This window comes from Pomacea canaliculata, linkage group LG1 (assembly GCF_003073045.1).
Source record: "Pomacea canaliculata isolate SZHN2017 linkage group LG1, ASM307304v1, whole genome shotgun sequence".
In the NCBI taxonomy this organism is placed as follows: domain Eukaryota; kingdom Metazoa; phylum Mollusca; class Gastropoda; order Architaenioglossa; family Ampullariidae; genus Pomacea; species Pomacea canaliculata.
Window position 1 is genome coordinate 33,216,303 of NC_037590.1, and position 14,349 is coordinate 33,230,651.

Here is a 14,349-nt window from a genome sequence, read left to right on the forward strand (position 1 = left end):
ACTGTGAGTTGTTCTATACTAGTATCTTAATACATTATACTGATATACATGAAGTAGTGTTGCAGTTATGCTTTCTTTTTGCATCTGTATATTATTACATTTTTCTTGTGATGTACCGACTATATACTTAAATTTAATGGGCAACTGGATCAAGTAAATTTTAATATGTATTGAAGTGGTAAATATGTGTGTATTGAGAATATATATATATAATTGTGCTTTATTGACAAGTGTATTTTATGAGTTTCACTCTATATGTTGTATCATAATTCTGGTCTATAGGTGCAGTTTTGTAATTTCGCCTTTAAATTTACAAACTTTCTGCTGGTGGTTCTATACAGAAGATTTCTTTGTGGTACATGTACATGATTTTTGTTATGATTTCAATTCTGCGAATCGTCTCAAGAGAAGTATCATAGGTGCTATTGTGCAAAAAAAGAAAAAAAGATATCCAGACTTTATCCATTATAAACATAGATAATTCATAGTGTATGATCAATGTGACCATGGTGTTTATCAATATGGGATAGCAATAAAAACATTTCTGCACACTGACTTTGCTAAGAGGAATGTAAAGTGGAGTCCGCAATTATTATTACCACAGTTGTTGTCGTCAACATCTACATCATTTTCATCGTCGTCATCGTCATACCATCATAATTCTATCTTTAACTCTCTATATGTGTGATGCTGTTTTGGGGGTATCTTGTACAGTAACCTACTCATAACTGGGATGTAAAAAAAAAAATACATGTGTATATTAAAGGCCGAAGCGTGGCGGACTAACATTCAAGGGAGGTAAATGAACAAGATTCTGTTTCCTTTTCTTAACATTGTTCCCTCCCTTATTTCTTCACTCATTCCTTCTATTATGATGTATAATTTATTCATTCATTTCGTTATTCCCCCTTTTTTAAGTCACAATTTACTGCCGGAACACAGCGAGTAACGGTTAGCGCCTGTCACCAATACATCGAGGGTTGGCTGTCCGGGACTCCCGGGTTCGGCTCTCGTGTTGGGCAAGCTGTTCTTTTTCTTCATGTTTACAGTACTGGCTGCCTTGCCGTGATGTACCCTAAGTTTCTGGTTCGGCCTCAAACAACAATTTCCCTCACACACACAGACCTTTGTGGGCGAGTTTTCTTCTTCTTTTGTCCACCTCGGCGTCGGCATTTTCAGGTACTCTGAAGGACGGTTTATACATTTTATGATGTGCAACAGCTGAAGGTCACTTTGATCTGATCCCATAGTTCAATAACAATACTGAGGGACAGTCAATAACAATAACGTGAAAAATCACTTCTACCACTAACTGCTGTTATTATTGTCACCACTCCTCACGACCATAAAAACGATGATGGTGATGATTTGAAGGGCACAGGAAATCCCACGAGCAGTGAAAGAAGAACAAAGAACCACACACAGCATAGAAAAGTAAAAAAAAAAAAAAAACAAATTAAATAAAAAAAAATTGAACAGACCAAGCACACAAAGCATTGTGAACCGAGGGAGAGGTTAGGTTGGGGGAAATGGAAAAAAGACTGCTAATGAGTTTTCCATCCAGAGCCTGTCGCGGGTACTGTAGACACGGCTAAGATAACACGGAGATCCCAACCAGGCTTTATTCTTTCGTCGTGGATTTCGACAAGGATTGCACAAAGAAACTCCTTTCTGTCTCTCTTTCTCTCGCCACCTTTTCTTCTAAACTGTTCTCACTCACACTAGGCTGGTTCGCTTAACCCCTTTAAAGCCAAGAGCAGAATTTTAGAGCCGGCGTTGAAGAGCTGAGCTCATAATGAATCAGAGACAAATCTCATCTGGACAATTAAAAAACTCACATCCTGCCCCGGAGACCAGCACTGGATAAGAGCATCACGGCTAACCCCCAAATGGGATCTCGCACTTTTTGGGGATCCATTACTTTTTATTGAGATATCAGGGCCGACCAAGTCCCTCTCTCTCTCTCCCTCTTTTTCTCGTTCGCTCCTTCTCTCTTTCTTTCTCTGTCCAGCTACTTAAAGTTTTAACATCCTTTTTGGCCAGAAATTAATGTGAACAGTTCTAATGGTGGGTGACTGGGAGAAGGGGGGGAGCTCACCGATGGCTATCGTTATCGCACGGTGCCTCGCCTGCCCACTCAATCCCAGCGTACTGCCAGCATGTGCCGAGCTGATTTGCCATTAACTGCAGCGGACGAGTTAAAGCAAACAGGCTCAGAACAAAAAAGTGCGCTCTCGGCATTCCCTGGTCCTGCAGGCCGCTGCACATCTTCTCCGTGTGATGCTCCGCCTTTACTCGGGGATGGGTCTCTGCACCCTGGTCGTATCCTCCCTGCCGGCATGTACACAGACACAAGTTTTTCTTCTCGTGTTTATTGTATTTTCAAGTTGGTTTGCCCTCTACACGTGGTGTCTGACAGTAATCGTTTCACTCTCATCTGGCATTAGGTCTCATCTTTCCTGGGTAGTTTCTCACCTTTTGTAAAGTTTTCTTCGTTCATTATTTTTCTTTCTTTCCTGACTTTTTTTTCTACCGCTCTGTGTGAGAGAAATATTTCCTCCATGAAAAATTCCAAGACAGCTTAAGGTAACTAAGTTTATACTACTCGTTAAATATTTGCACTAAGAAGTAGTTTACAATATGCCTATTCTAGCGTAACATGCTACTGGCAGTTAAACAAACCGCTCATTTCAAAAAAATTCCTCCGAAAAATCACAAAATCACTCGTTTCAAAAGCGGAATGTGTCAAATTTCCAATTAGTGTCATGCGCAGTATGAGCTCTTCACGCTGGCCAATCAGCGAGCGGTTTATCTGGCTGTCGGCCCTCGTTTCACCTAGCTACTTCACTGCGCATGCCAGCGATATGACGTAAAAGCGTGGTGGAACCTTCGCCGTGCATTAGCCCCCTGGTGTCGCTCGCCTCCCGTCATGATCCGCCAGGCTCTGCACCCTGGTGCCCTGGTAGCCGTCTGCCATGCCAGTCTTCTTTTGGAAACTTCCCCTTCCATCCTCTTCTATTACAGCACCACCATCACCACCACCACCACCACTACCACCACCACCACTACCACCACCACCCCAACCCCGACCCCCTGACGGCTGGCATCGCTATTAGCTTCAGTCGCTTGTGTACAGTGTAAAGGAAACACTCATTCTCCTCGTGCTTCGTCCTGCAAAACCCCAACAGCAAAGGAACATGCGAAGGAGAAAAGGAAATTCTGAATTATCTTTTTTTATGATGAAACATTCAACTTGTCAAGTTACTGGACAGATTGCTTTGTAAGTTCAGTGACAATCTTCGATATAGCTGCTTATTTTGTCTCAGAGTCCATGACAATCTTGAAAGTGTCTATGGAAACAGGATGCATGAATGCGAGCATGTGTGTGTGTGTTTGCGCGCGCGATTGTTTATTATTATTTTTTTTTTTCTTCATTTTGTTGTAATAAGAAATAAGAAACAATGATAGGCGTGTTTTTATTGTTTTACATGCTGATGAAAACAAAATTTATTCTTTAGTGATTGATTACTCGCATATTTAAGGTAACTATGTGTGGTCTTGACATCTTCTGAAATAAACAGCCGTTATTAACCACCTGTGCTTTAGAAAGAGGTCAGGACATCGTGAGGTCACAAATTCAGTTCACTGATTCGGGTGGGTTGTTCTGCTATCCTAGCTACTTTGAGCATCGGATTAGCATTGACTTTTTAGTAATTGAATAGAAGTCAATGTGTATTAGTGACCGGCAGTGGGAGGGGCCACTTAGCTCGTCCCGGGGGTCCAAATGCCTCTGACCCTGAGAGAGTTGCAGTGAGATGGAGAGAGTGTGCGTCACCCTTGCTCAAGACAGACCTGAGTGGCCAACCTTGTCTGTCAAGTTCTTCCTCGTGATGACCAGTCCCAGAGGACCATCATCGCCACTCGTCACCCGGTACCGTCAAGGTGTGTGTGTGTGCACGACGATAGTGTTTGCATGTCCGTCCATGAAGCCCACACGTCAGGGCCTGAAACAGATGCCGCCATTCAGACCAATTGTCGCAACTATAAATACTTGTTGCTCTTCACCAAATAGCGGCTTTAATTTGGGTTGTATGTACATTCCCCAAAAGTTGCCAGTTCCCAAAATAAGTGTTGCTTGAGGGGGGATGGGGCAAGGAGGGGAAGACAAGAAAATAGTTTGGCTAAAATAACAAATGTCTGCACTGCTATTTCGACCGACGTTTCCTGTGGAGAGAGTGCTTTAGAGTAACAGTAAGTTTCGGCCAGATCAGCTTTCTCCGAGCACGAGAGAAGCACGCAATGGTGGAAGTGAAAGCTATTCTGGGATGACCAGTTCCGGTATCCTGCACGCGACTATCTTGTCCCTCTCTGACTTTGACCAGCTCTGCGCATGCGCGAAGAAATCAATGCTTGGAGGCCAACTGCACAACACATTTCTAATTTTGAACATTCTTAGGTTCTAAATTTAATTAGATAATCAAACACAGTGCACAACACAATTTTATAACTTTAAAAAAAAAAAACTAAAAAAATTTAAATAAGATAAAACTGTTTAAGCCAGATGGGACAATTTTTTTGTGAGTACAACTCATCTGAAACGTTTCTAAATTTGCTTCTGAACAAGTGTTGTTCTTAACAAGTGTTAAGTTTTAGAAACATGTTGTGCAACTAGTCCCAACTAGAGAGAGAGAGTTTTTGGAGAAGCGGGGACTCTCCATAACAAGAAGAAAGTAAAAATCAAAACGTGTATACCAAAGATCAGAAAAAGATGCTCATTGGAGGTCGAACCTTTAACCTTTCCATTTAAAACTACTCATTTCACCCACTGTAGCACCTTCAACACCACTCCACACTTAATCTATTTGAAGTACTGCAGTTTGATTACTTTCCATAAAAAAGATAGACTAAAATACACTCTGCGCATGTGTAGTAGAACTTCGTGGGCGGGGGGAGACACATCTGCACTGCCCAGTTATCCAGTCGGCAGGAATATGCTTCAACAGCCTGCCCTCCCGATATTCAATGTCATATATGCATATCCGGACAGACAAAATCAAGCCGACACGAATGCCATTGGTCTGGCAACAGCCGACACAGTCTGTCGCATGGTTGGAGCTTGATGAACAGCTCAGACACACAGTGACCACCACAGAGACCAGTGTTTAGACACTAACTTGATTCCCATAATCCTGCAGGGCCGACCTGCGCACTATCATGGGCCTGTTTGGTCGAGTATTCAACGCATCTGCAGTAATTGTATACACTCGGCGGTCCAATGGAAGCCGGGGTAGAGCAAGACGAGTGCTAACCACCAATTCACTAGATCGGAAATAACAACTTCGTTTGCACAGCAAAAAGCAAAAGAAAGTGAGGTTCTTCACACTCTGTTTGATGACCAGAACATATCAATTGATTGTTGAATATCTTATATTTGTACTTGTTCTTTGCCTTGGGTGCAAACTAGCGTAGCACATGCCCTCCCTCCCACCCATCACCATTGAGGATGACAACGAGCGTGCACTTTGATCTTGAAGTCTCCGCTCAAGCCCATGCGAAGTGAAAGGTCACCGAGGGTTGAGTGACTTCTCATCAGTCACTGACTGCATCCATCATCAAGAAATGCTTTCGTCACGCTGGTCAGACAGACGTCGGTCCTTCTTGATAATTCAGCCGACGATCTTCAGTAACAGGATAGTCGATGAAACCTCGCGGCGGTGGATTTGTTTCGGTAGATGGCTGTGTGTGTGATACAAAGCCGCGGGGTATGTTCAACTCGGGTGTAAAAGATAAGCAAGGAAATTAGATCATCGATTTAAAATAAAATTACAGCCAATGCAACTTGGTTTGTTTCAATATTTTGGGCTGTTCTTCGTATTGACTACCATTGTCATATGATAATCTGGACCAAAATTATTGTCCATCCTCCTCCAACAACAACAATAATAATAAATTAAAAATATGACTTTGATTTCTGGCTTTTTTTTTTTTATCTGTGCATATTGAAAGAACCTAGCGCTGTTACAAGGCTAACCAAACTGACTTATAGACGGTCCCTCCCTGTCGCAGCTTCAGATGATAGTAAGCATGTTGTAGTCTTCATCAAAGCAGACCTTTCCTGTTCAATTTCCTCTCTCCTTCCTTCTCCTCGACTTCTTCTCACCTCACTTTCCAACTTTCCTTGGCTGCCGTTGAGTGCCAGACGTTTGGCCGAAGTGCTGGAAGCACAATAGCTCGGGGTGAGATGTGGCGGCCTGCTCCCCCACCACTTGAAAACATGGCAAGTCGCTTTACGCTGGCTTCCTGCGCGTGGTGCCAACATTTAGCCGAGATCACCTTTCACCCCGAAGCCTCGCAATTCCTCCGAGTTGTAACTGATGGCGAGCTCAGACGGTCAGACATGGCGGGTACCAGCTGTTGTGTGGTTTGGGGTGGAAGCTGGCGGGAGTTGGTGTACAGAGATACGACCTGCTGAGTTAATTTATCTTACCTAACGTGCATGGAAGTTGTGAAAAGTACAGAGCTCTGAGAAAGAGAGAGAAATAGACAGACAGACAGGGATGACGAGTAAGTGTTCTTCGTCGATCTAGGGACTAAAGCTTTACTGTTGTAAAACAGTCGAATATGTACACAGAAACCACATGTACATATCTAGAGAAAGAATTGCGTGCCCGAAACGAGATCTGAACCCAGGACACCGGATCCTCACGTTATTAGAGAAATGCGCTACAAGATTCCCCTCTTTCCCCTCTCTCTCTCTCTCACACACATACAAAGAAAGAAACAAAGAAAGAAAACGATGACTCACCATCTTCTAAAGAAAAACCTCTATTTTCCATTATCATGAGTCATTAATACATCGCATTATTGAGCAAAAAGTCTCATTGTTTCTGTCCGGAGCTGCCAATCACATCTTTATAATTCTGCTGTTAAGTACGCCATGACATTAAATCCAATAATCGTCTCAATTAAGGCCCAGGCCACGTTTTACTCTCCCTCCCTTCCTCCTCCCTCAGATTTCAATGAAAGTCCGTTGCTTCTCTGTATTAATTCTAAACACCGAATGTTTCTCAACAAATGGAGTACATACTTCAAGTACAGATCACTTGGGCAAGTGATGGTTCTCGACATGTCTGTCAGGAGGGCAACATTTGTAGAATGTATTATCATTAATGAGAAAGAGAAAATAAGAAAGGGAGTGAGTGAGGTACAGGAGGAGAAAGCATTACTAGTAAGTTGCTGAGGCTGTCAGCGGGTGGCACTCCCTGGGTACAAGATGGTCGTCTCCAATGCGTGTCCCGTGATTCTGCGGCAAACAGTTCGTCATGAAAATTCTCACTCGGTCAGAACCCAGCCTCCCCCACCGCGTGACAGGCGCGTGACGTCATTCAGTCCCAGTCACGTGTGTGTCGGTTTTGATCCCACGGCTGGCCAAGCCCAGCGGCAAACAGGAAACCTACCCCGAGGGCCGCCCGATCACTTCGAGACAGAGTGATGGAGTGGACAGCAACTTGTCGTCGCAGAGGAGGAATGGGTGGACGAGTGAGAGGAGGGAGAGAGACAAACGCGTGGGAAGAAAGACCCCGTGATGTTACATGATGATGTCACCTGACGTTATGTCACATGACCAGATGGCCACAGACGGAGCCGGTGGAGAAGAAAACTCATCGTTCCCCCATTTCGATAGTTTGTGTTCCGCTGGCAGCCTCGCCGATGAAGCTCCACAAGCGAGCCTGGTGTGGAAACAAGACACAAATGAATCCCATTCGTGCTTGCCGCAACCCCTAGCTGACTAATTTTCAATGTCGCTTCACAAATTGGATTCAGTTTTGCAGACGGTGCGCGCAAACCGAGTGGTTCTACCCCCTAACTGCTATTTTTAGACGCCCCACTCGTCTGACAAGAACGGAGGAGTGTTGTACTTTGTGCTAAGACATAATAGAAAAATAATGGGGCATTGTGTCGCCATGGATTACTGCCTCTCGACATGGACATGATGAAACATAACCTGTGAACTATTAATGAGACAATGTGTCACTGCTATTTTTAAACATTGAGAAATTGTGACCTCTATGTTGTCGTGTAGACTGGTGGATCTGTTTCTACCTGTGAAAATCCCACCCTCGACGCTTCTTTTCCATTCTAAAGAGTCAAAACGAGTCTGGACCTCCTGAACCCAGCTGCATGAACGCATACGTCTTCATTCCATACATTAAAATGTCCATAAATATTACACTGGCCGCTACGGATACCTTATTGCAGGAAAGGGGGATCCAACCCAACCGCTCGAGTTACAAGCCACTCATGATTCAACCACATGAACCACATGCATTTGAACGCATCTCACTACACGATTGCACACACATTACGAGTAATATGAATGCACTCTGGGTAACAACGGCTGACGTGTCACAGCAGCAGACCCCCCGCTTACCTTGAATGCCTGCTTGTCTAACGGGGTGGAGGTGTGGGAGGGAAGTGAGCGGAAGGACTGGGTGGAGAGAGTGCGATGGAATCATCGTCGACCAACGAGGGTGTTGAGAAACTCAATTTTGCCACCGTCTGGTCATCGACTTGGTGCAAAGAGAAAAAAACTGAAATGACCTGTCACCGTTGACCTCTGGCGGTGCAGCGCCTATTGGATGTGATGGAAGCAGTAGTTGTTGACACCGCCCTTTGTCATGTGATAGTAGAATGTGGCAATCGAAATTCCGCGTTCAGAGAAAATCTCCTTGAACGCATTTACCGCCTGGAGAGTTGTTATCCAAAGACGCCTCTGTCCCCGTCCTGATGATCTGCTTATTGTCGAATACAAGTGTTTCATTGTAACACTGTAGTGTGCACGATAGGTGTCCATTTATGCACGGACGCTCTTTCAAAAAAACAATTGAAACACGGAAAGACTTGCATTTAGCTTTACATAATATTCAGGTTTAGTAACACAACATAATATTTAAATAATTTCTACTTTTAAATTTCTGCATATCTTTAACAGCAAATTATTTCCTAACTACGGCTGTTATTACTTTATATTGTTTTCGTAGTTTTATTTACATTATTCTTTATACCTTTATGTGAGAATTACTTTTTGCAAGGATATTTTGCCTTGCGATAGCGAGAAGTGTAAAAGGGAAACAACTCTAGATTTTCAGTAGTGTTAGTATATGGGAAGCAACTCGCTACTAAATTTATGAAATGGCAGGCTAATTATAACAAAAGCATATAAAATACTCATTTGATCTTATTCTGGACCAGGAGCGATGTTTTACTTTGCTACTTACTCTCAGGATACATTTACTGCTATCACTGTACAAAGTTTTATTTGCTTAGAACGGTATCAGCATGAACCTATATACGTCCCTGGTCTAACCAAATTCTTTTCCTTTCTTTTCTGGTCAGCTCTTGCATGCCACCGGTATTTTCAACTTCTCGGTTTAACTCTCAGTTTTCGAGAGGACACTGTAAGTTTTTTCTGCTTGTTTGCTTTTTTTCGTGACATAGCCTTCATTTTGTTGTTGGTTTTTGCTGTTGTTGTTGTTGTTGTTGTTTGCATATTTTTATTACAATTAGAGGTCAGCTTTTGAGATTAAACTGGCAGTCAATTGCAGAACGAAGCATGTACAGCATACCAGGGACAGGAAAACAAACAAAATAACACATGAATTATAAAAGAATAAACAACAGTACTAACGATGATTAAAATAAAACGCAAAGAGGAATCAAGTAACAAGAACTGCAAATGCATGAGGTCAAAAGATGACGACTCCTTATAGTCCCCGAAGTGCATCAAGATATCTAAACAAACGTGTGTAAACAAATAGATTTTCTCGGAAAGCGAACAACAAAGCATTCAACAAAAAAGTCGCACTAAAAAATTCTTTTGCGTGGCTGAGCAGCAGCTGACTATCGTCTTTCCTGTTTGCCACTTGTCCTGTTAGTAAGAAGTGGAATTCCCGATTTCTATTTCAGGTCATTTCGATTGGATACAGTATTCCTCCGCTACCCAAAGTGCAATCGTCCTGCCTATCAGTCGTACCAAGGCACCTGTACAGTCTAGGATGAGTTCAGGCTTTCAGACTATCGTAAGTTTATGTAAACCTTTTTCTTGAATATTTGAGGTATTTTGTGTAAATATTAGCGTAAAGCTGTTCTACCGTGACTTTATCAGAAACGGTTAGCATCAGAAACGGTTAATCATCGTCGACCAACGAGGGTGCTGAGAAACTCAATTTTGCCACCGTCTGGTCATCGACTTGGTGCGACAAGAAAAGAAAACTGAAATGACCTGTCACCGTTGACCTCTGGCGCCATTTCTCAGGAGAGGCGGGAGGGTGCGCTAACCAGACAGGATAGGCGTCAGCGATGCGTGACCTATCCTCCCCACCACCGGCCGGTACGACCTCCATCAGAACGTGACCGATCGCCGTCTGGGCCATTCTGAGGACGGGGAAGGAAAGAGAGGTAGAGGGTGGGGATCCTGCAGGCGGATGTGGCTGTCATTTCTGATTCCATCTGCTCGATAACGACACCTCCACCCCAACCTTTTTTTTATTCTTTCAAATACTTCGTCGTATTTCCTTTCGCCCAAAGAGGAAATTCGTGTTCTTGGTGGGAAGAACTCTTCGCTGGAGGCAGCGAGGACTGGATGGTAGAGGATAAACGGGTGCTAGGTGACGTCATGTTCCTGCGCGCGCATGACTTTCCAAGGCGACACCGCGATACATTCTTGTGGATGTGACGGGTACACGCATTTACGTCGTAGTCCTGGTGAAATACGTCGGGCTGTTGCGTACGCAGGATGTTGTTGTTGTGGTGCACGTGTCATGTTCTGTTTACAACCATGGTGTTCATTCTTTCCTCATGTTCGTGTCGACCTTTTAGTTGCCATGGAACTGAACTATTCTCGTTGCGAGTTAGCGGCTGGTGTGCATGTCAGATCTTGACGTTAAGCCCTCGTTTATTGGCTTCAATAATAATAACAAAAATAATAACAGAAGAAGAACTATTTTAAAACCGCCTTCAACTGGTATACACGAGAAGTCTTGAAAAGCTGCCAGTAAGTACGGTATTCAGACAATGTCTTAGCAAAGTCGACGCACTTGAGGCTGGCGATTTAAAATTTGTTTTCAAGATATCAAATGTACACTGGCCTATAAGAATTTTTAATATGAACTTGTTTATTAACGTTGTGTCTTCTGAACTGCGTTCAGTCTACCACCCAATTCTCCCCACCTTTCCTTCCACCCATCTCCGACTAATCTCGCTCGCGCTCTTCACGCCAGCGACTGCCAACCTGGCATCCCGGAATTTCTTTCAGGTTCAGCCTCGTGATGGGAGTCTAAATTACAACCCCAGACACTGTAAGTAAACTTCCGTTGGTAATATAAGAAACGTTCAGCGAAGTAAATTCCTAATAAGCCAAATTTTGTAAGGATGAAGGGAGTTCACTCTGTGCACGGCATCTCTCTGTACGTCACTTCCGGGGGATCAAAGTGATCGTGATTGGTTTTGCTCGCCCTCCCAGCCGCACACAGCACCTGCGTGCGTGCCCCTGTGCATGCGTGCATGTGTTTTCGTCTTTCGAAGGATGGGAGACGCGCGGCAAGGGCCGGGGGAGGCGCAGACGTGTTGGGTTCCGGTGACTGGGGGCTTTCTGGAGAGAAATGTGACAGCGCCTGTCTTCCCAGCAGCACCCGGCGCTGGCCAAGAGTTGCCAGGCGTTTCCGACTTGATTAAAAGGCGGTCAGGCGATAAAGGAGGCCTGACACCCCAACATGGCAGGCTGACCGACGAAAGTACAGCCTTCAAACCGCGCACGAGCAGTTGCTAATTACTTCACGCCGAGCTAATGAGGGACGTAATTTTAGCGCGAGAAAAATGAATTGGCCAATTATCTCCCCAGGAAGGAGTGGCAGTAGGAGGGGCGGCGCGTGCAGTGGTTTCTGTAGTCTACACCTGACTCGCACGCACCCTACCTTAGTAGGCGGGGAACTGGGGTGGGTGATGTCAACATACTGATTTTTTTTTTTAATTTGGGCGTGGTCACGTGACATACTTTGAAGACCCGACTTTTAGTTTAGTTCATCCTTCTGTTGATTTACAAGTAGAAGCTGCAATTTCTCTCTCTCTCACACACATTCATGCAAGCACTCAACCACCCACAATCATTAATTTATATTTTAAAAAATTCAAATAAAAGGATATTTCAGTAATAAATGTATTCGTGATCAGGCAAAATCTTATTGGTTTATTCATTCCTTACCTGTTCCTCTCTCTCCACCCTCTCAGCAACCACTTGTCAGTGCTGGTCTCCACTATGAGCATTGACATTGTCTATCAGTCTACCCGTCAGGTTTGCCAAGTGTCGGGTGTGCATGGGTCTCCCTACAGATGAAGATGAATGAGCGTGAAGGTCGTGAAAGATTTCTCGCATGATGCGCTCTGAAAGGATGTTGAACATTACAGGTGATGGGGAGGTGTGGGTGGCATCCTTGACGAACGCCCATGTGCCACAGTTCCTTCCTGCCAGACTCTGTCATGTGACTTTTTTTTTTTTAAGTCGATGAAGACGCGGAAGAGATGTCGTTGGTGCTGGAGATGTCTTTCTATCGGGATGCAACATTTGAAAATTTGTTTAACTGTACTCCTGCCTGGTCTGAAACCAGCTTCTTCTGCGAGCGAGCAGTTTTTCCCTGGTGGTATTGATGCGATTCTAAAAAGTTTAAGGGCTGGTACTTATTAGATTAGTAAAGGCACATTCTCTGATTTATTGTAAATATAGTAGCAGCAGCAGCTCAGTTCCGACCCTTGACCTGCCTGATGGTTAGGAGAGGTTTGAGCTGGAAAGGGAACGGGAAGGGGGAAAGAAGCAGAATTTTCTCAGGATAAGGGCAGGATAATGGTCATGACGGTCAAGCAGGAGATGACCCTGGCTATTACTTGTTCATTACGAAGTCTTGATTGGAGGAAAAATCGTTTAGCAATTACATAATAATTATATAGCCAATAAACGCATTGCTGAAACTGAAGGAACAGACAAAGCATATCGCTCACTATCTACTCGGAATCTTTAGTGAGTTGTGGGAAAAAAATACAGTATCCATTTGATTGAGTAGTGCTAGGATTCTGCATTATTTAGAGATTTCAGGTCGTCCAGCGCACACACCTTTTAGGCTCGTCTATGCATGTGACATTGTGAAAGGGTTACATGAACTACTAAACAAAGAAATTTCAAACATTCTTACAGAAAGCGGGGCTGACATTGCTGCTCATCTAACAAGGACATGCAGGAGAGACGACAGCACAACTGAAAAGAACAATTGACATGTGATGTAGAAGTGACTCGTTGCCCGTTAGAAGGTCATAGTTCGTCAAGGGTTTTCAGAAAAGGAGGAAGTGGTTAAAACATGTTATTTCTTCAGTATTTACTCTCTCTCTCACTCCTACATGGTGGTCTTCATTCTACAAGTTCTCTATACATTGTGCATTCAATCGTTCCTCCAGGCAGACATGATGACGTAGTTTACGCTCGGCTTAATGGTTGGCTGGGAGAGTTTAGGCCCGGAAAGACCATAAACACCAATTAAAGTGCAGGCAAGTGCCCAGCCACCCTCAGCCACGCGGTCACGGGTCGTGGCCAACAGCAATCAGGTGCCCTACCCGCGACATCTCGGAGATAGCCGATAGATAGCCCCCAGATAGCCGAGAGATAGGCCGGACATTAGCCGGCGGCTGTGCGACGTTGATGGCCATCATCTGTCGAGCTTCCTGTTTAACGGTTTAGGCGGCGACATGACCTGTCGCTGACCCCGTAGGTCAGGCGTGGCTGTGTCGTCGCCGTCAGTCATGATGTGCTGAGTTTGCAAGTTGTGGTCATAGTAGTAGCATGTAGTATGGAAGTTCGACAACAAACACTCACTTATGCACAGATGCAGAACGAGACAGCCGTCGCCCTGTCTAGAAAAGTGAGAGACATTTATTTTGAGTTGGTATCAATAAAATCTCAAATCATGGTACAAATAATACATTCAAAGGACAAACAGACAATTTTTAAAAATACATATTGTATATTTAAATACATATTGTATATTTACGTATTTTAATTGCCAGATTGAAAGCTACAGGTGCGATGCCATCAGAGTCCCTTCGTCCACCTTGACCTCACGGCAAAAGCCGCTTGTGCCTTGAATCTCACCTGGCGCTCGCAACACTTTGATCTCGCCGACAGTGAGTGGACGAAGCCGAAAGCCAAGCTTTCTCTAAAAAAAAAAAAAAGAGCAAAGAGCGAAGGGGGTGGAAGTGGATAGGATAGGATAACACACCGATAAATTGAGAACCAATTGACCAATCGGA